Source organism: Rattus norvegicus, chromosome X (assembly GCF_021556685.1).
Source record: "Rattus norvegicus strain SHRSP/BbbUtx chromosome X, alternate assembly SHRSP_T2T, whole genome shotgun sequence".
In the NCBI taxonomy this organism is placed as follows: Eukaryota; Metazoa; Chordata; class Mammalia; order Rodentia; family Muridae; genus Rattus; species Rattus norvegicus.
The window spans coordinates 28737962-28761311 of record NC_141554.1 but is presented as its reverse complement, the minus strand read 5'-3'; the positions used below and the strand labels follow the sequence as shown (position 1 = coordinate 28761311).

General features: G+C 40.1%; 1 long non-coding RNA gene and 1 pseudogene across 1 annotated transcript in view; both read right to left on the bottom strand.

Annotated features, from left to right (window-relative positions):
* Positions 1-23350, bottom strand: part of LOC147998178 (uncharacterized) — a 234853-nt gene that overhangs the window by 160904 nt on the left and 50599 nt on the right. The gene's annotated exons all lie outside the window — the stretch shown is intronic.
* Positions 2118-2282, bottom strand: LOC147998179 (U2 spliceosomal RNA; annotated as a pseudogene).

Genomic DNA, 23350 nt, shown 5'->3' with positions numbered 1-23350 from the left:
CCAAGCCTACTCCAAAAAGGCCAAGCCTATTCCAACACTGCAAGCCTTCTGACAATGCCACACCCTGGGTCAAACAAATACAAACCATCATAGGACCACTACTGACATTCCAACAGCCTTTCCCCTAAAGTGGTTATCAAACCAACCTTTGTGGCAAGAGCAGTGGCCCAGAACAAAAGAAAAATTGCAGGCACTTGAACTTGTACAAAAACAGCTAAAGGCTCAACATATAGAAGACTCTACCAGCCCATGGAATTCCCCTGTGTTTGCTGTAGAAAAGAAATCAGGTAAATGGAGAATGATAACAGATTCAAAAGCAGTTAACAAGGTAATTCAGCTAATGGGTCCTTTGCAGCTTGCAGTTCCTTTACCACTTTTGTTACCAAAATCATGGTCATAGTAATAATTGACTTGAATGATAAATTTTTCTCAGTACGTTTGCATGAAAACGACTGGGAAAGATTTGCTTTCTCAGTAACTACTTTGTATAATAGTCATCCACTAAAGAGATACCACTGGAAAGTACTTTCACATGGAATTGTTAAATCATCCAACTTTATGTCAGTATTCTGTGCAACAACTTTTAGAAATTATTCCTAAGCAATTCTTTCATTCTATCATTTATCATATGGATGACATTCTGTTGGCTAATTCTGAAATAGATGTTTTAGAAAATAAAGAATTCTACCATGCTGGGAGTTACAGATTGCTCCAGAAAAAAATACAAAGAGGAAGTTATTCACTTAGGTATCTGGGTTATAAAATCAATCAACGAACAATTTGATCACAAAAGATACAGACTCATAGAGACCAATTGCCTACACCTAAGGATTTTCAAAATTAATGGGAGACATTAACTGGTTGAGGGATACAATTGGATTAAGTATATATGAGTTAAGTAATTTATTTCAAAAATTATAAGGAGATTCCAATTTAAACAGTCCAAGATATCTAACAGCTGAAGCAGAAAAAGACTTAACTCTTGTAGAACAAAGACTAAAAGAGGTATATGTGGATAGAATTGATTCTAAACTTGTTTGTATTCTCATCATTTTACCCTCAACTCATTCTCCTACTGGGCTCATTATGCGAATGGAAGATAGTATTATGGAATATTATGGAATGGATTTTCTTAGCTCATAAACAAAGTAACATATTGAAGACACATATAGAAAAGAACCATACAAAGAACTAGAAAAGATTTTTGAATTATCGGGGTTGGGGATTTAGCTCAGTGGTAGAGCGCTTGCCTAGGAAGCGCAAGGCCCTGGGTTCGGTCCCCATCTCCGGAAAAAAAAAAAGAACCAAAAAAAAAAGATTTTTGAATTATCAAATGTAAAATAAGACTACATCAATTGTCATGAACAGATCTGGTTGAAATGGTAATAGCTCTTACAAATGCTGAAATTATATCATTATGGATGATCAATTAGGATTGGCAAAAAGCTTGTAGTAACTATTTGGGTGAAACTAATATCCAGAAAGCAAGTGACTACAGTTTGTTAAAGAACTAATTGGATTCTTCTACGTATTGTAAAGAGAACCCTAATTCCAGAGGTACCAACTTATTATACTGATGCAAATATGATGGGGATGACAGGTTATATGTCAGATAAAATAAGCAAGGTGGTCATAAGTCTGTATACATCATTTCAAAAGTCAGAATTGAATTCTATACTTATGGTATCAATAGATTATCCTGAACCTCTTAACATAATTACTGACTCCTTGCATGCATAAAGATTCATTTTGCATATAGAGACTGCACAATTTGTATCTGATTGTATCTGATAACTCTGAATTAACTTTGTTATTTATACAATTGTAACAGGCCATCAAAAGTAGAAATTATCCATTATATACTACACATATTCTGTCTTATACAGGTTTGGCTGGTCCATTAGCTCAAGGAAATGATGAAATTGACAAATTACTAATAGGGAATGTGTTAGAAATTCAATTTCATGAGAAACATACTAACGGAAAGATTTAAGGAAAAAAGTTTCCATCACTTGGCAGCAACCCAAATAAATAATAAAATAAAATTGGCAATCATGGGGATACACAATTAAATCTGAATGCACAAATTAAAACTGAATGCTCTGCATATGTATCCAATAAGATGCAACAATTCTTCACACATTACAATATAAAACATGTTGCTGGTATACCGCATCCCATAGGACAAGTAGTTATAGGAACAGCCAAATGTACCTTAAAAGAGATGCTTGTCTTAGTCAGGGCTTCTACACTTGATCTTAGCCAAAAGGCCGAGAAGCGATTAGTCAGGGCTTCTATTCCTGGACAAAACATCATGACCAAGAAGCAAGTTAGGGAGGAAAGGGTTTATTCAGCTTACATTTCCACATTGCTATTCATCACCAAAGGAAGTCAGGACTAGAGCTCAAGCAGGTCAGGAAGCAGGAAAGATGAAGACACCATGGAGGCTTCCTTCCCTTGCCTTGCTCAGCTTGCTCTCTTATAGAATCCAAGAGTACAAGTCCAGCAGGACACAATCCACAATGGGCTGGGTCCTCCCCCTTGATCACTAGTTGAGAAAATGCCTTATAGCTGATTCTCATGGAGGCATTTTCTCAACTTCGGCTCCTTTCTCTATGATGACTTCAGCTTGTGTCAAGTTGACACACAAAACCTGCCAGTACAGATGCTGGGAGAGTAAAAAACTCCAGGGACAGACTCAATAATGCATTGTTATCTTTCAATTTTTTCTTAATGTTGGTGAAAAAAGAACAACTATAGCTGAGAGACACTGGGTTATCGAAAAAAACTGAGGAACTAGGCCAATCAATATATTATAAGGATGTACTGACATTAGAATGGAAACCAGCAATAGTTTTAAGATGAGAAGTGATCACGCTTATGTAGCTACAGGGAATGAAAAAACATGGTTACCAACAAAATTTATAAAGATTAGATCTGATTAGGGAATACTTCTTGTCAGCTGAGACAATGTCTTCACAAAGCAAATAGCCAGGGGATTCAGATTGTTTCAGTTACTAATTTCTCCTAAATGTGCATGCAAATCAACCTCAAAAGGACTAGTCCCAATTGTTGATCACACAGACACTGGGAAAACAGAGACTGGGCAACAAACACTACAGCTACCTTTTTGCAAACTAACCTTTTTTGTCCTTGGGCCCATACAGGAATGCTTCGCCACAATTCAGTAGGAAACAATTTTATGAAGACCATCACCCTAGTCTCTTAAGGTGGGGTGGATAGGTTTGGTCATTTGATGTGGTAAATTGCTATCTGGGATGAAAAGTTCTTATTGGTTATGATTAGAGATTGATGAACTTACTCACTTTGTTTGAATTATTGTATATTAGAAACTTAAGGTATTTTGTTTCATTATTGTATATTGATAAAACTTTAAGTTTTTCTTTGAAGTATTGTATATTGATAGATATTTATGTTTGTTTGATTACATTATTTGACTATATTGTACATATCCCAGAGAGAAACAGAGACAGAGACAGAGACAGACAGGCAGACAGAAACAGATACATAGAAAGACAGAGACAGACAGAAAAAGAGAGATTTAAGGATTTTTTAGATTATTATTTTTTCCATCTTTATTAAATTGGGTATTTATTTACATTTCAATTGTTATTCCCTTTGCCGGTTTCCAACAAACATCCCCCAACCCCTCTGCCTCCCCTTCTATGTGGATGTTCCCCTCCCCATCCTCCCCACATTACCGCCCTCACCCCAACAATCACGTTCACTGGGGCCAGTTCACTCAGTCTTGACAGGACCAAGGGCTTCCCCTTCCACTGGTGCCCTTACTAAGCTATTCATTGCTACCTATGAATTTGGAGCCCAGGGTCAGTCCATGTATATATAGTCTTTGGGTAGTGGCTTAGTCCATGGAAGCTCTGGTTGTTCATATGGGGTCTCAAGCCCCTGCAGCTCTTTCAGTCCTTTCTCTGATTCCGTCAATGGGGATCCCATTCTCAGTTCAGTGGTGTGTTGCTGGCATTCGACTATGTATTTGCCATATTCCGGCAGTGTCTCTCAGGAAAGATATACATCCAGTTCCTGTCAGCCTGCAATTCTTTGCTTCATACATCTTATCTAGTTTGGTGGCTGTATATGGATGGGCCATGTGTGGTGCAGGCTCTGAATGGGTGTTCCTTCAGTCTCTGTTCTAAAGTTTGCCTGCCTATTCCCTCCTAAGAGTATTTTTGTTCCCCTTTTAAAGAGGAGTGAAGCATCCGCATTTATGTAATCTTTCTTGAGTTTCATGTGTTCTGTGACTCTTGGGTAATTCGAGCATTTGGGCTAATAATCCACTTATCAATGAGTGCATACCATGTGTGTTTTTCTGTGATTGGGTTACCTCACTCAGGATGATATTTTCCAGTTCCATCCATTTGCCTATTAATTTCATAAAGTCATTGTTTTTGATAGTGTGTGGTATTCCATTGTGTGGATGTACCACATTTTCTGTGTCCATTCCTGTGTTGAAGGACATCTGGGTCCTTTCCAGTTTCTGGCTATTAAAAATAAGGCTGCTATGAACATAGTGGAGCATATGTCTTTCTTGTATGTTGGAGCATCGTTGGGTAATGTCCAGGAGACATATAGCTGGGTCCTCAGGTAGTACTATGTCCAATTTTCTGAGGAAGCACCAGATTGATTTCCAGAATGGTTGTACCAGTCTTTAATCCCACCAACAATGGAGGAGTGTTCCTCTTTCTCCACATCCTCGCCAGCATCTGCTATCACAAGAGTTTATCTTAGCCATTCTGACTGGTGTGAGGTGGAATCTCAGGGTTATTTTGATTTGCATTTCCCTTGTGACTACAGATGTTGAACATTTCTTTAGATACTTCTCAGTCATTTGGCATTCCTCAGCTGTGAATTTTTTTTGTTTAGCTCTGAACCCCATTTTTTAATAGGGTTATTTGCCTTCCTGTAGTCTAACTTCATGAGTTCTTTGTATATTTTTAGATATAAGCCCTCTATCAATTGTAGAATTGGCAAAGATCTTTTCCGAATCTTTTGGTTGCTGTTTTGTCCTAACGACAGTGTCCTTTGCCTTACAGAAGCTTTGTTGCTTTATGAGATCCCTTTTGTCGATTCTTGATCTTAGAGCATAAGCCATTGGTGTTTTGTTCAGGAAATTTTCTCCAGTGCCCATGTGTTCAAGATCCTTCCCCAACTTTTTCTTCTATTAGTTTGAGTAGATCTCATTTGATGTGGAGGTCCTTGATGCACTTAGACTTAAGCTTTGTACAGGGTGATAAGCATGGATCGATCTGCATTCTTCTACATGCTGACCTCCAATTGAACCAGCACCATTTGTTGAAAATGCTATCTTTTTTCCATTGGATGGTTTTGGCTCCTTTGTCAAAAATCAAGTGCCCATAGGTGTGTGGGTTCATTTCTGGGTCTTCAATTCTATTCCATTGGTCTATCTGTCTGTCTCTGTACCAATACCATGCAGTTTTTATCACTATTGCTCTGTAATACTGCTTGAGTTCAGGGATAGTGATTACCCAAGAAGTCCTTTTATTGTTGAGGATAGTTTTAGCTATCCTGGGAATTTTGTTATTTCAGATGAATTTGCAAATTGTTCTGTCTAACTCTGTGAAGAATTGGATTGGAATTTTGATGGGGATTTCATTGACTTTGTAGATTGCTTTTGATAAAATGACCATTTTTACTATATTAATCCTGCCAATCCATGAGCATGGGAGATCTTTCCATCTTCTGAGATCTTCTTCAATTTCTTTTTTCAGAGGCTTGAAGTTCTTATCATACAAATCTTTTACTTAATTGGTTAAAGTCACACCAAAGTATTTTACATTATTTGGGCTATTATGAAGGGTGTCATTTTCCAAATTTCTTTCTCAGCTTGTTTCTTTTGTTTAGAAGAAGGCAACTGATTTATTTGAGTTAATTTTATACCCAGTCACTTTACTGAAGGTGTTTATCAGGTTTAGTAGTTCTCTGGTGGAACTTTTGGGGTCACTTAAATATACAATCATATCATCTGCAAATAGTGATATTTTGACTTCTTCCTTTCCAATCTGTATCCCTTTGATCTCCTTTCGCTGTCTGATTTCTTTGGCTAGAACTTTGAGAACTATATTGAATAAGTAGGGAAAGAGTGGAAAGCCTTGTCTAGTCCCTGATTTTAGTGGGATTGCTTCAAGTTTCTTTCCATTTAGTTTAATGTTAGTTACTGGTTGCCGTATATGGCTTTTACTATGTTTAGGTATGGGCCTTGAATTCCTGTTCTTTCCAGGACTTTTATCATGAAGGTGTATTTAATTTTGTTAAATGCTTCTCAGCATATACTGAAATGATCATGTGGTTTTTATTTTTCGATTTGTTTATATAGTGGATTATGTTGATGGTTTCCGTATATTAAACTATCCCTGCATGCCTGGGATGAAGCCTACTTGATCATGACGGATGATTGTTTTGATGTGTTCTTGGATTAGGTTTGGGAGAATTTTATTGAGTGTTTTTGTGTCGATATTCATAAGGGAAATTGGTCTGAATTTCTCTTTCTTTGTTGGGTCTTTGTATGGTTTAGGTATAAGAGTAATTGTGGCTTCATAGAAGAAATTTGGTAGTGCTCTGTCTGTTTCATTTTGTGGAATAATTTGGATAATATTGGTATGAGGTTTTCTGTCAATGTCTAATAGAATTCTGCACTGAACCTATCTGGACCTGGGCTCTTTTTGGTTGGGAGACTTTTAATGTCTGCTTCTACTTATTTAGGAGTTATGGGTTTGTTTAAATGGTTTATCTGTTCTGATTTAACTTTGGTACCTGGCATCTGTCTAGAAAATTGTCCATTTCCTCCAGATTTTCAAGTTTTGTTGAATATACACTTTTGTAATAGGATCTGATGACTTTTTGAATTTCCTCTGATTCTGTTGTTATGTCTCCCTTTTCATTTCTGATTTTCTTAATTTGAACACACTCTGTGTCCTCTGGTTAGTCTGGCTAAGGGTTTATCTATCTTGTTGATTTTCTCAAAGAACCAACTTTTGGTTCTGTTGATTCTTTGTATAATCCTTTTTCTGTCTACTTGGTTGATTTCAGCTCTAAGTTTGATTATTTCCTGACTTCTACTCCTCCTGGGTGTATTTGCTTCTTTTTCGTCTAGAGTTTTTAGGTGTGCTGTCAAGCTGCTGATATATGCTCTCTCCTGTTTCTTTCTGCAGACACTCAGAGCTATGAGTTTTCCTCTTAGCACAGCTTTCATTGTGTCCCATAAGTTTGGGTATGTTTACCTTCATTTTCATTAAATTCTAAAAAGTCTTTAATTTCTTTCTTTACTTCTTCCTTGACCAGGTTATCATTAAGTAGAGCGTTGTTCAACTTCCATGTATATGTGGGTGTTCTTTCCTTATTGTTATTTAAGACCAGCTTTTGCCAATGGTTGTCTGATAGGAAGCATGGGATTATTTCTATCTTTCTGTACCTGTTGAGGCCCGTTTTTTGACCAATTATATGGTCAATTTTGGAGAAAGTACCATGAGGAGCTGAGAAGAAGGTATATCCTTTTGCTTTAGGATAGAATGTTCTATAAATATCTGTTAAGTCCATTTGGCTCATGACTTCTCTTAGTCTATGTCTTTGTTTAATTTCTGTTTCCATGATCTGTCCATTGATGAGATTGGAGTGTTGAAATCTCCTAATATTATTGTGTGAGGTGCAATGTGTGTTTTGAGCTTTAGTAAGGTTTCTTTTATGTATGTAGGTGCCCTTGTATTTGGAGCACAGATATTTAGGATTGAGAGTTCATCTTGGTGGATTTTTCCTTTGATGAATATGAAGTGTCCTTCCTTATCTTTTTAATGACTTTTGGTTGAAAATCAATTTTATTCGATATTAGAAACGATACTCCAGCTTGCTTCTTCAGACCATTGCTTGGAACGTTGTTTTCCAGCCTTTTACTCTGAGGTAGTGTCTGTCTTTGTATCTGAGGTGTGTTTCCTATAGGCAACAAAATGCTGGGTCCTCATTGCATATCCAGTTTGTTAATCTGTGTCTTTTTATTTAGTAATTGAATCCATTGATGTTGACAGATATTAAGGAATAGTGATTGTTGCTTCCTGTTATCTTTGTATTTGGAGGTGAGATTATGTTTGTTTGCTTGTCTTCTTCTTGTTGCAAAATGATTAGTTTCTTGCTTTTTCTAGGGTGTAGCTTGCCTCCTTGTACTGGGCTTTACCATTTATTATCCTTTGTCAGGCTAGATTTATAGAAAGATATTGTGTAAATTTCTTTTGTCATGGAATATCCTGGTTTCTCCATCTATGTTAATTGAGAGTTTTGCTGGATACAGTAACCTGGGCTGGCATTTGTGTTCTCTTAGGGTCTGTATGACATCAGTCCAGGCAGGATCTCCTGGCCTTCATTGTTTCTGGCGAGAAGTCTGGTGTGATTCTGATAGGTCTGCCTTTATATGTTACTTGACCTTTTTCCCTTACTGCTTTTAATATTCTTTCTTTGTGCATTTTGTGTTTTGACTATTATGTGACGGGAGGAGTTTCTTTTCTGGTCCAATCTATTTGGAGTTCTGTAGGCTTCTTGTATGTTTATAGGCATCTCTTTCTTTAGGTTAGGGAAGTTTTCTATGATTTTGTTGAAGATATTTACTGGTCCTTTGAACTAGGAGTCTTCACTCTCATCTATAACTATTATCCTTAGGTTTGATCTTCTCATTGTGTCCTGGATTTCCTGTATGTTTTGGGTAAGTAGCTTTTTACATTTTACATTATCTTTGACAGTTGTGTCCATGATTTCTATGGAATCTTCTGCTCCTGAGATTCTCCCTTCTATCTCTTGTATTCTGTTGGTGATGCTTCTATCTATGGTTCCTTGTCTCTTCCTTTGGTTTTCTATATCCAGGGTTGTCTCTCTTTGTGTTTTCTTTATTGTTTCTATTTCCATTTTCAATTCCTTCACCTGTTTGATTGTGTTTTCCTGTAATTCTTTCAGGAATTTTTGTGTTTCCTCTCTAAGTGCTTTTACTTGTTTACTTGTGTTTTCCTGCATTTCTCTAAGGGAGTTCTTTATGTCTTTCTTAAAGTCCTCCTTATCATGATCAAATGTGATTTTAAATCTAGATCTTGCTTTTCTGGTATGTTTGGATATTCGGTGTTTGCTTTAGTGGGAGAATTGGGCTCTGATGATGCCATGGAGTCTTGGTTTCTCCTGCTTGGGTTCCTGTGCTTGCCTCTCAATATTAGGCTATCTCTGGTTTTACTTGTTTTGATATTTCTGACTGTAGCTTGACCTTACTATAGGCCTGTGTGTCGGGAGTGCTGTAGACCTGTTTTTCTGTTTTCTTTCAGTCAGTTATGGGAACAGGGTGTCCTGCTCTCAGATGAGTAGAAATTCCTGTCCACTGGCTTTCAGCTGTCCCTGTGGGTGTGAACCAAACGGGCCTGCCCCTACTTCCCCTAGGTCCCTGTGTGCAGGGCACCCAGGTGGCGGTAGGTATTTTCCTCTAGGGTCAGAAATGTGGGCAGAGAGTAGTCTCCTCTGGCTTCCTAAGTGTATCTCCCCCTCTGAAGGTTTAGCTCTCCCTCCCACGGGATTTGGGTGCAGGAAGCCGTTTGACTGGGTCCCTTCAGATCTGGGCGGTATCTGGACCACAGCGATGAGTGCCCCATCTTCCTGTTCCCAGAGGCCCTATAAGGTTTCCTATTGAGCCAGGGATGTGGGCAGGGGTGGGCAATATTGGAGGTCTCTCCTGCCCTGCAGTCTCAGGAGTGCCCACCTGTCTGGGAGGTGAGCTCTCTCTCTCCCACAGGGTTTGGGAGCAGGGAGCTGTGGGCCGGGATCAGCGAGGTTCAGGCCCCAGCTATAAACCGGAAGTGCTTGGTCCGGGTTAAATTTTTTTAATGGATAAATGAATTTTCACTTGATGTTAGGACAGAATTTCCAAGGATTTCTGAAACTGGTCTACACATAATTCTGTTACGCAGTTTTATACTACATATTTAGGTGAAGCTGCATTCTCTGCATTGATTATAAAATTAAACTGTCACTCAACTGTAAGAAATGTTAAAAATGTTCTAATTCCTGCAGATCAAGATTTATTTTTGTAGTTAAAAATAAACAAGCACTTCCGTCTCATTATCATGTGAATTTGCTTCCATCCTTAGTAGGTGGTAAAATCTTCTGTATACTTTTAGATCATGGGCCTGTCCCTCTAAGACACTGGTTGCTGTAAGTTACCTGGATCTCAAATCCTGAAGAAATCACCCCATTCCCTTTACCACTACTCTCTGTAACCAAGAGTCAAAAAGCCAGTTCTGCTTTACGATTTATTTTGTGGGCACAGAGGTCCTTGTGCTCACAGATAAGCACCAGGCAAACCAGAAATGTTAAGCATGCAGGGTTGTCTGCTCAAAGCAAGGTGTGTATAATCTGTTTTCTACTCAGAATCCTAGGGATGGGTGTGATTAATAGCCTGGTGACCTCTGAGCTATCTGTAGGGCCAAGCCACATCTGACTCCCCAAGACACGTAAAAATAGGACTGGAGTTGGTTAATAGCCTAAGTGACTTCTACACTATGTGGATGGCTGAGAACACACCAGATTCTCCTCAGCCCCCCCCCCTTTTTTAAATTCAAGATGTTTATTGTCCCTGAGACAGTGCTCTCCCCAACAAAACAAAACTTATCTGTTTGTAATGTATTTAATTTGTAGAGCTGACAAGAACTAGTAGGCAATATATAAAGGATTCTTTTCTTTTTCTTTTTTTTTTTTTTTACATTTTTTCCATCTTTATTAACTTGAGTATTTCTTATTTACGTTTCGATTGTTATTCCCCTTCCCGGTTTCCGGGCCAACATCCCCCTAGCCCCTCCCCCTCCCCTTCTATATGGGTGTTCCCCTCCCCATCCTCCCCCCATTACCACCCTCCCCCCAAAAATCCCGTTCACTGGAGGTTCAGTTTTGGCAGGACCAAGGGCTTCCCTTCCACTGGTGCCCTTACTAGTCTATTCATTGCTACCTATGAGGTTGGAGCCCAGGGTCAGTCCATGTATAGTCTTTGGGTAGTGGCTTAGTCCCTGGAAGTCTGGTTGCTTGGCATTGTTGTACATATGGGGTCTGGAGCCCCTTCAAGCTCTTTCAGTCCTTTCTAAGATTCCTTCAACGGGGATCCCGTTCTCAGTTCAGTGGTTTGCTGCTGGCATTCGCCTATGTATTTGCTGTATTCTGGCTGTGTCTCTCAGGAGAGATCTACATCGGGTTACTGTCAGCCTGCACTTCTTTGCTTCATCCATCTTATATAGTTTGCTGGCTGTATATGTGTGGGCCACATGTGGGGCAGGCTTCCTCAGACCCTTAAGATAATACATGCAGACCCCATGCTTGTGGAAGAAGTGACATGTACTTGGAAAAGAGTTTCAATTAATTATGCATTAATTTCATTGTGCACAGAGGATTCTGTTATACCAGGACACATTTCCCAAATCTCCCTGTATGGAACTGTGCCTAAAACAAACTGCCTGGTGTCAGACTCTCAAAGTTTCAACCAACACAGTCTACTGAGACATGTTGGGCCAGACTTCCAGTTTGCCTCACTCAGACTGACACTGACCATGGTGTTTGCAGAAACCTGCCACCCACCCCCCTTTTTTAAAGTTCCTACTTGGTCCTACCATGGTTTTCTTTCGCATGGGCCATATTGAACTAAAACATATGGTGACGGACATCCTGCCACCTTCTGAGAGGGTATAAAAGTCAGACAGTTCTCCTTGATGGGAGATTTCTCTGAAGACCCACCCACCACCTGGCTCTTTCCCTTATGTTTATTTTAAGCTATTCCTTTTAAGGGTTTTCTCTCCAGGGTTTGAAGGGACAACTCTCTACCTTTAAGGCCCCATTCATTGTGGCTCTGATCTAATGTAACATCCCTTTTTAATGCTCTCGTACTTTAAGACAGAACCATGGTCTTATGATTCTTTTTCCTGATAAGGCTCACTCATTAAGAATAATTTTGTGTTAGCTCCTTTCTGTAGCCAACACATCTGTAGCTCAATTCTCTAGCATATACAAAATGTTGTTTTATAATAAACCTCTTTATGATTTGCCATCAGTAAATGTTGGATTTGTATACCTTTATACCCAGGATCACATAAAAACTTCAGGCAATGGGAGTCAGTAGTGGACAAAGGTTGAGAGTCCATGCCTCTAGCCCTCTTGTCTACTCATCCTCATGTCTGTCCTTGAAAACCACCATTGTTTAATCAATGTTCTATTGTTGTGAAGAGACACCATGACCAAGGCAACTCTTCTGAAGGAAGGCATTTAATAGGGGGCTTGCTTATAGTTTCAGAGGCTTAGTCCATTACATCATGATGAGGAGCATGGTGGCTTGCAGGCAGGCATGGTCCTGGAGTTGAGAGCTTTATATGCTGATCCACAGGCAGGGAAAAAGACTGAGAGAGAGGTGGAAAGGAGGGAGGAAGGGAGGGAGGGAGGGAGAGAGACAGAGAGAGAGAGAGAGAGAGAGAGAGAGAGAGAGAGAGAGAGAGAGAGAGACGGGATGGGGGAGGGAGAACCAGTCCTAGCGTGGCTTTAGATATATCAAAGCTTATCTCTTGAAACACACTTTCTCTAACAAGGCCACCTCTCCTAATCCTGTTAACCCTCTCAAGTTGTGCCACTCTCTGGTGACTAAGCGTTCATTCCAATATATGTGCCTATGGGGTCATTCTTATTCAGACCACCACAACCATCAATCTATAGCTACTCTTCCTGCCAGTATCATTGGCAGGAATGGAAACTCATTCTCTAATCTAGTGTCACAAGGGACCTCTCTACCTACTAGTAAGGTAATGACCCCTTCCAGATTCTGGAGGGCCTTTTAGAATCGTGATTCCACCTCCTTCACAAGGCACATCTGGCCATGCCTAGCCCAAAAAGCCTCATCTGCAGCATATCCCTCCTGTTGCTGCACTCTAGTCCCAATTCTAACCACCGCATAGGTTTTTATTTTTTACTCTTTTATGTGGTCCACACTGGCTCTATTATTTCTTTCTCTGATTTCTACAGCCTCCCAGATGACTTTCCTTTGTCATGTGTGTCTTCTTTTCTCCTGCCTGACCCCCAATTAACTCTCAGTTCTTCTTAGCTAGGCCAAGTAAAGCTACTTTCATCTTAAGTATAGTGTGGCTGAATGAAAAGGCAAGCTCAGAAGTTTTGATATTTTGACTGATGGGCAAGTGATGGTGATTTTTTAAAATCCCCAAATGGAGTGACTAATTGCAGTAGAATCTCAATCTTTTTTTTTTTTTCCGGGGCTGGGGATTGAACCCAGGACCTTGCGCTTCCTAGGCAAACGCTCTACCACTGAGCCAAATCCCCAACCCTTGCAGTAGAATCTGAGAGCAAATTTTTCTGAGAAATGCTTAAAGGAAGGTAAAATACATAGAGCTAACTGTGGAAGGTGAAAAGCTAGTTTTATTGAATGGAACCAACATTTCACTCTCTATCTTGCAAAGAACATTTTTTTTGTTTTTTATACTATAAAGTAAATATCAAAATAATGACAAAGAGAATAAAGCCATGCATTTAAAGGCCTTTCAGAAAAGGAATAGGGTGCATATAGCCTAGATCCCCCCTCAATTTTTACGAACCTACTGTTGCATTTGAACTTGAAGCAAGAACTCTGGAACCCAGGCTAAGGACATACCTCACACAGAAGAGGGAACAGCATAAATGAAGATAGCATGTGTCACCTCATGGCATCCTTGGACCAAGGAATAAACAGGAGTGGTCACCATTGCTGAATGCATTTTAGTGTGAGATACTTATTTACTGCAAGATTAGTGACACTGACAAATTGTACTGACTTGTAATCTTTTTGCATGGGACAGGCTGCTATAGATCTTCAAGGGCCTCAAAATCTCCATTTTACTAGACGGGGAATCTAGAACAGACTCGGCAGTGTTTTTTAGTGCTATTTAGTGTTTTTCAGTTGCCCTCAGTAGGTGCTACAGACAGTGAGAGGTTATTCAGTCAGTTCCTACACATCTGGAGGAAAGATCAAACCCAAAGCTGGTTCAACCTGCTTTCACATGACCTGATGCTACTACCCTCATACCATATTGTGGCAACTGTTTTATGTCAACTTGACATAAGCAGGAGTCATTTTAAGAGGTAGCCTCAGCAGATGCTGGAGAGGATGTGGAGAAAGAGGAACACTCCTCCATTGTTGGTGGGGTTGCAGACTGATACAACCATTCTGGAAATCAGTCTGGAGGTTCCTCAGAAAATTGGACATTGAACTACCTGAGGATCCAGCTATACCTCTCTTGGGCATATACCCAAAAGATGCCCCAACATATAAAAAAGACACGTGCTCCACTATGTTCATTGCAGCCTTATTTATAATAGCCAGAAGCTAGAAAGAACCCAGATGCCCTTCAACAGAGGAATGGATACAGAAAATGTGGTACATCTACACAATGGAATATTACTCAGCTATCAAAAACAATGACTTTATGAAATTCATAGGCAAATGGTTGGAACTGGAAAATATCATCCTGAGTGAGCTAACCCAATCACAGAAAGACAAACATGGTATGCACTCATTGATAAGTGGCTATTAGCCCAAATGCTTGAATTACCCTAGATGCCTAGAACCCTAGAACAAATGAAACTCAAGACGGATGATCAAAATGTGAATGCTTCACTCCTTCTTTAAAAGGGGAACAAGAATGCCCTTGGCAGGGAATAGAGAGGCAAAGATTAAAACAGAGACTGAAGGAACACCCATTCAGAGCCTGCCCCACATGTGGCCCATACATATACAGCCACCCAAATAGACAAGATGGATGAAGCAAAGAAGTGCAGGCTGACAGGAGCTGGATGTAGATCGCTCCTGAGAGACACAGCCAGAATACAGCAAATACAGAGGCGAATGCCAGCAGCAAACCACTGAACTGAGAATAGGACCCCTGCTGAGGGAATCAGAGAAAGAACTGGAAGAGCTTGAAGGGGCTCGAGACCTCATATGTACAACAATGCCAAGCAACCAGAGCTTCCAGGGACTAAGCCACTACCTAAAGACTATACATGGACTGACCTTGGACTCTGACCTCATAGGTAGCAATGAATATCCTAGTAAGAGCACCAGTGGAAGGGGAAGCCCTGGGTCCTGCTAAGACTGAACCCCCAGTGAACTAGACTGTTGGGGGGAGGGCGGCAATGGGGGGAGGGTGGGGAGGGGAACACCCATAAGGAAGGGGAGGGGGGAGGGGGATGTTTGCCCGGAAACCGGGAAAGGGAATAACACTTGAAATGTATATAAGAAATACTCAAGTTAATAAAAAAATAATAATAATAATAAAAAGAAATGTATATAACAAATACTCAAGTTAATAAAAAAAGTTAAAAAAAAAGAAATACTCAAGTTAATAAAGATTTAAAAAAAAAAGAGGTAGCCTCAATTGGGGAAAAAAAATACCTCTACCACATTGGCCTGTAAGAAAGTATGTGTGTGCAGCATTTTCTTCATTGATGGTTAATATGGGAAAGCCCAGCTCATTGTGGTACCACCCCACCCCAGGCCTGATGGTCCTGGGTGGTATAACAAAGCAAGCTGAGCAAGCCAATAATGAGATCTCCATGGCCCCTTCATCAGTTCTTGTCCTAACTTCCATGGATGATGGACTACAAGTTGTAAAATTAAATAAACCCTTTCTTCCCCCAAATTATTTTTTTAAACATTTATTTATTTATTATGTATACATCATACAGCTTTCTGCCTGCATGTATGCCTGCAGGCCAGAAGAGGGCACCAGACCTGATTATAGATGGTTGTGAGCCACCATGTGGTTGCTGGGAATTGAACTCAGGACCTCTGGAAGAGCAGCCAGTGCTCTTAACCTCTGAGCCATCTCTCCAGCCCCCCCAAAATTGCTTTTGGTCATAATGTTTCATAAGAATTAAGAAGAGATCTAGGCTTTATGCATCCTATTCCTTTTCTGAAAGGCCTTTAAATGCATGGCTTTATTTTCTTTAAATGTCATTATTTTTATATGTATTTTATAGTATAAAATACAGATACTTTACTTTGCTGAGACAATAAATACTGTTCAAGTGAAGCGAGAAATTAGCAGTGATTAAGAAGAGACCAGGATCATGGATGAAATCTTCTGGGAGTATTTTATTAGGGTCAGCACATAAAGCTCTGTTCCAGAGGTGGCCAACATTGTACTTCATGCTGGCAGTCAAACCTGGTAGTGTAAGGTTCACCCAGTTGATACTGGCTTTGAAGGCATAGAAGGGTTATAGAAAGCAGCCAAGAGTTGGTAGTGTGTGGCAAGGCTGGGGTCCCTGAAGAGAGGCAAGGAGAGGAGGTCATGGGTGAAGGTGCAGCTTCAGTTGTAGTACAATGCCCAGGATTGAACTGGCCATGCTGAGAAACTAAGGCTTGACACCATGTGCCAGGATTAGAGACCCTAAAGAGAGCCCAGAAGAAGCTACTGAGGAAAGTATAGTGCAATCACAATAGAAGAGTCAGCATTTTAGAGGTACCATGGAATGACTGCCAAGGACAGTAGCAACCATGGGGCAGATTCGACCTAAACAAAGAGAAAACGTGTGAGTGCTGCAGATTGCAGACCCCAAAAGCAAAGCTAGCAGCTGCTGGGCCCCTTTAAAGTCCAGATGATTCTGAGTGGGTCCCCGACATCGAGCACTGAGGGTTTTGTGTGTGTGTTTGTGTGTGTGGTATAAACTTTGGTTTTGCTTAGATTTGATTGTAATTATGCCCTTGTTCTTCTCTCTCTCCTTTTTTTTTATTCAACAGCTAGTATGGTCCAAGAACATTCAAATAAGAACTCAAGGAGACACCGCCAGAACCTGAAGGAAACAGACCGGATAAACAGTTCTCTGCACCCAAATCCCGTGGGAGGGAGAGCTAAACCTTCAGAGAGGCAGACAAGCCTGGGAAACCAGAAGAGTCTGCTCTCTGCACACACATCTCGGACGCCAGAGGAAAAAGCCAAAGACCATCTGGAACCCTGGTGCACTGAAGCTCCCGGAAGGGGCGGCACAGGTCTTCCTGGTTGCTGCCGCTGGAGAGAGCCCATGGGCAGCACCCCACGAGCGAACTTGAGCTCCGGGATCACAGGTAAGACCAACTTTTCTGCTGCAAGAAAGCTGCCTGGTGAACTCAAGACACAGGCCCACAGGAACAGCTGAAGACCTGTAGAGAGGAAAAACTACACGCCCGAAAGCAGAACACTCTGTCCCCATAACTGACTGAAAGAGAGGAAAACAGATATACAGCACTCCTGACACACAGGCTTATAGGACAGTCTAGCCACTGTCAGAAATAGCAGAACAAAGTAACACTAGAGATAATCTGATGGTGAGAGGCAAGCGCAAGAACCCAAGCAACAGAAACCAAGACTACACGGCACCATCGGAGCCCAATTCTCCCATCAAAACAAACATGGAATATCCAAACACACCAGAAAAGCAAGATCTAGTTTCAAAATCATTTTTGATCATGATGCTGGAGGACTTCAAGAAAGACGTGAGGAACTCCCTTAGAGAACAAGTAGAAGCCTACAGAGAGGAATCGCAAAAATGTCTGAAAGAATCGCAAAAATCCCTGAAAGAATTCCAGGAAAACATAAATAAACAAGTAGAAGCCCATAGAGAGGAGACACAAAAATCCCTGAAAGAATTCCAGGAAAACATAAATAAACAAGTAGAAGCCCATAGAGAGGAGACACAAAAATCCCTGAAAGAATTCCAGGAAAACATAAATAAACAAGTAGAAGCCCATAGAGAGGAGACACAAAAATCCCTGAAAGAATTCCAGGAAAACACAATCAAACAGTTGAAGGAATTAAAAATGAAAATAGAAGCAATCAAGAAAGAACACATGGAAACAACCCTGGATATAGAAAACCAAAAGAAGAGACAAGGAGCTGTAGATACAAGCTTCACCAACAGAATACAAGAGATGGAAGAGAGAATCTCAGGAGCAGAAGATTCCATAGAAATCATTGACTCAACTGTCAAAGATAATGTAAAGCAGAAAAAGCTACTGGTCCAAAACATACAGGAAATCCAGGACTCAATGAGAAGATCAAACCTAAGGATAATAGGTATAGAAGAGAGTGAGGACTCCCAGCTCAAAGGACCAGTAAATATCTTCAACAAAAATCATAGAAGAAAACTTCCCTAACCTAAAAAAAGAGATACCCATAGACATACAAGAAGCCTACAGAACTCCAAATAGATTGGACCAGAAAAGAAACACCTCCCGTCACATAATAGTCAAAACACCAAACGCACAAAATAAAGAAAGAATATTAAAAGCAGTAAGGGAAAAAGGTCAAGTAACATATAAAGGGAGACCTATCAGAATCACACCAGACTTCTCGCCAGAAACTATGAAGGCCAGAAGATCCTGGAATGATGTCATACAGACCCTAAGAGAACACAAATGCCAGCCCAGTTTACTGTACCCAGCAAAACTCTCAATTAACATTGATGGAGAAACCAAGATATTCCATGACAAAACCAAATTTACACAATATCTTTCCACAAATCCAGCACTACAAAGGATAATAAATGGTAAAGCCCAACATAAGGAGGCAAGCTATACCCTAGAAGGAGCAAGAAACTAATCGTCTTGGCAACAAAACAAAGAGAATGAAAGCACACAAACATAACCTCACATCCAAATATAAATATAACGGGAAGCAATAATCACTATTCCTTAATATCTCTCAATATCAATGGCCTCAACTCCCCAATAAAAAGACATAGATTAACAAACTGGATACGCAACGAGGACCCTGCATTCTGCTGCCTACAGGAAACACACCTCAGAGACAAAGACAGACACTACCTCAGAGTGAAAGGCTCCAAAACAACTTTCCAAGCAAATGGTCAGAAGAAGCAAGCTGGAGTAGCCATTCTAATATCAAATAAAATCAATTTCCAACTAAAAGTCATCAAAAAAGATAAGGAAGGACACTTCATATTCATCAAAGGAAAAATCCACCAAGATGAACTCTCAATCCTAAATATCTATGCCCCAAATACAAGGGCACCTACATATGTAAAAGAAACCTTACTAAAGCTCAAAACACACATTGCACCTCACACAATAATAGTGGGAGATTTCAACACCCCACTCTCATCAATGGACAGATCATGGAAACAGAAATTAAACAGTGATGTCCACAGACTAAGAGAAGTCATGAGCCAAATGGACTTAACGGATATTTATAGAACATTCTATCCTAAAGCAAAAGGATATACCTTCTTCTCAGCTCCTCATGGTACTTTCTCCAAAATTGACCATATAATTGGTCAAAAAACGGGCCTCAACAGGTACAGAAAGAAATAATCCCATGCATGCTATCGGACCACCACGGCCTAAAACTGGTCTTCAATAACAATAAGGGAAGAATGCCCACATATACGTGGAAATTGAACAATGCTCTACTCAATGATAACCTGGTCAAGGAAGAAATAAAGAAAGAAAATAAAACATTTTAGAATTTAATGAAAATGAAGATACAACATACCCAAACTTATGGGATACAATGAAAGCTGTGCTAAGAGGAAAATTCATAGCGCTGAGTGCCTGCAGAAAGAAACAGGAAAGAGCATATGTCAGCAGCTTGACAGCACACCTAAAAGCTCTAGAACAAAAAGAAGCAAATACACCCAGGAGGAGTAGAAGGCAGGAAATAATCAAACTCAGAGCTGAAATCAACCAAGTAGAAACAAAAAGGACCATAGAAAGAATCAACAAAACCAAAAGTTGGTTCTTTGAGAAAATCAACAAGATAGATAAACCCTTAGCCAGACTAACGAGAGGACACAGAGAGTGCGTCCAAATTAACAAAATCAGAAACGAAAAGGGAGACATAACTACAGATTCAGAGGAAATTCAAAAAATCATCAGATCTTACTATAAAAGCCTATATTCAACAAAACTTGAAAATCTTCAGGAAATGGACAATTTCCTAGACAGATACCAGGTATCGAAGTTAAATCAGGAACAGATAAACCAGTTAAACAACCCCATAACTCCTAAGGAAATAGAAGCAGTCATTAAAGGTCTCCCAACCAAAGAGAGCCCAGGTCCAGACGGGTTTAGTGCAGAATTCTATCAAACCTTCATAGAAGACCTCATACCAATATTATCCAAACTATTCCACAAAATTGAAACAGATGGAGCACTACCGAATTCCTTCTACGAAGCCACAATTACTCTTATACCTAAACCACACAAAGACACAACAAAGAAAGAGAACATCAGACCAATTTCCCTTATGAATATCGACGCAAAAATACTCAATAAAATTCTGACAAACCGAATTCAAGAGCACATCAAAACAATCATCCACCATGATCAAGTAGGCTTCATCCCAGGCATGCAGGGATGGTTTAATATACGGAAAACCATCAACGTGATCCATTATATAAACAAACTGAAAGAACAGAACCACATGATCATTTCATTAGATGCTGAGAAAGCATTTGACAAAATTCAACACCACTTCATGATAAAAGTCCTGGAAAGAATAGGAATTCAAGGCCCATACCTAAACATAGTAAAAGCCATATACAGCAAACCAGTTGCTAACATTAAACTAAATGGAGAGAAACTTGAAGCAATCCCACTAAAATCAGGGACTAGTCAAGGCTGCACACTCTCTCCCTACTTATTCAATATATTTCTTGAAGTTCTAGCCAGAGCAATCAGACAACAAAAGGAGATCAAGGGGATACAGATCGGAAAAGAAGAAGTCAAAATATCACTATTTGCAGATGATATGATAGTATATTTAAGTGATCCCAAAAGTTCCACCAGAGAACTACTAAAGCTGATAAACAACTTCAGCAAAGTGGCTGGGTATAAAATTAACTCAAATAAATCAGTTGCCTTCCTCTATACAAAAGAGAAACAAGCCGAGAAAGAAATTAGGGAAACGACACACTTCATAATAGACCCAAATAATATAAAGTACCTCGGTGTGACTTTAACCAAGCAAGTAAAAGATCTGTACAATAAGAACTTCAAGACACTGAGGAAAGAAATTGAAGAAGACCTCAGAAGATGGAAAGATCTCCCATGCTCATGGATTGGCAGGATTAATATAGTAAAAATGGCCATTTTACCAAAAGCAATCTACAGATTCAATGCAATCCCCATCAAAATACCAATCCAATTCTTCAAAGAGTTAGACAGAACAATTTGCAAATTCATCTGGAATAACAAAAAACCCAGGATAGCTAAAGCTATCCTCAACAATAAAAGGACTTCAGGGGGAATCACTATCCCTGAACTCAAGCAGTATTACAGAGCAATAGTGATAAAAACTGCATGGTATTGGTACAGAGACAGACAGATAGACCAACGGAATAGAATTGAAGACCCAGAAATGAACCCACACACCTATGGTCACTTGATTTTTGACAAAGGAGCCAAAACCATCCAATGGAAAAAAGATAGCATTTTCAGCAAATGGTGCTGGTTCAACTGGAGGTCAACATGTAGAAGAATGCAGATCGATCAATGCTTATCACCCTGTACAAAGCTTAAGTCCAAGTGGATCAAGGACCTCCACATCAAACCAGACACACTCAAACTAATAGAAGGAAAACTAGGGAAGCATCTGGAACACATGGGCACTGGAAAAAATTTCCTGAACAAAACACCAATGGCTTATGCTCTAAGATCAAGAATCGACAAATGGGATCTCATAAAACTGCAAAGCTTCTGTAAGGCAAAGGACACTGTGGTTAGGACAAAACGGCAACCAACAGATTGGGAAAAGATCTTTACCAATCCTACAACAGATAGAGGCCTTATATCCAAAATATACAAAGAACTCAAGAAGTTAGACCACAGGGAAACAAATAACCCTATTAAAAATGGGGTTCAGAGCTAAACAAAGAGTTCACAGCTGAGGAATGCCGAATGGCTGAGAAACACCTAAAGAAATGTTCAACATCTTTAGTCATAAGGGAAATGCAAATCAAAACAACCCTGAGATTTCACCTCACACCAGTGAGAATGGCTAAGATCAAAAACTCAGGTGACAGCAGATGCTGGCGAGGATGTGGAGAAAGAGGAACACTCCTCCATTGTTGGTGGGATTGCAGACTGATACAACCATTCTGGAAATCAGTCTGGAGGTTCCTCAGAAAATTGGACATTGAACTGCCTGAGGATCCAGCTATACCTCTCTTGGGCATATACCCAAAAGATGCCTCAACATATAAAAGAGACACGTGCTCCACTATGTTCATCGCAGCCTTATTTATAATAGCCAGAAAATGGAAAGAACCCAGATGCCCTTCAACAGAGGAATGGATACAGAAAATGTGGTACATCTACACAATGGAATATTACTCAGCTATCAAAAACAACGAGTTTATGAAATTCGTAGGCAAATGGTTGGAACTGGAAAATATCATCCTGAGTGAGCTAACCCAATCACAGAAAGACATACATGGTATGCACTCATTGATAAGTGGCTATTAGCCCAAATGCTTGAATTACCCTAGATCCCTAGAACAAACGAAACTCAAGACGGATGATCAAAATGTGAATGCTTCACTCCTTCTTTAAATGAGGAAAAAGAATACCCTTGGCAGGGAAGGGAGAGGCAAAGATTAAAACAGAGACTGAAGGAACACCCATTCAGAGCCTGCCCCACATGTGGCCCATACATATACAGCCACCCAATTAGACAAGATGGATGAAGCAAAGAAGTGCAGACCGACAGGAGCCGGATGTAGATCGCTCCTGAGAGACACAGCCAGAATACAGCAAATACAGAGGCGAATGCCAGCAGCAAACCACTGAACTGAGAATAGGTCCCCTATTGAAGGAATCAGAGAAAGAACTGGAAGAGCTTGAAGGGGCTCGAGACCCCAAAAGTACAACAATGCCAAGCAACCAGAGCTTCCAGGGACTAAGCCACTACCTAAAGACTATACATGGACTGACCCTGGACTCTGACCCCATAGGTAGCAATGAATATCCTAGTAAGAGCACCAGTGGAAGGGGAAGCCCTGGGTCCTGCTAAGACTGAACCCACAGTGAACTAGTCTATGGGGGGAGGGCGACAATGGGGGGAGGGTTGGGAGGGGAACACCCATAAGGAAGGGGAGGGGGGAGGGGGATGTTTGCCCGGAAACCGGGAAAGGGAATAACACTCGAAATGTATATAAGAAATACTCAAGTTAATAAAAAAAAAAAAAAAAGAGCACATCAAAACAATCATCCACCATGATCAAGTAGGCTTCATCCCAGGCATGCAGGGATGGTTTAATATACGGAAAA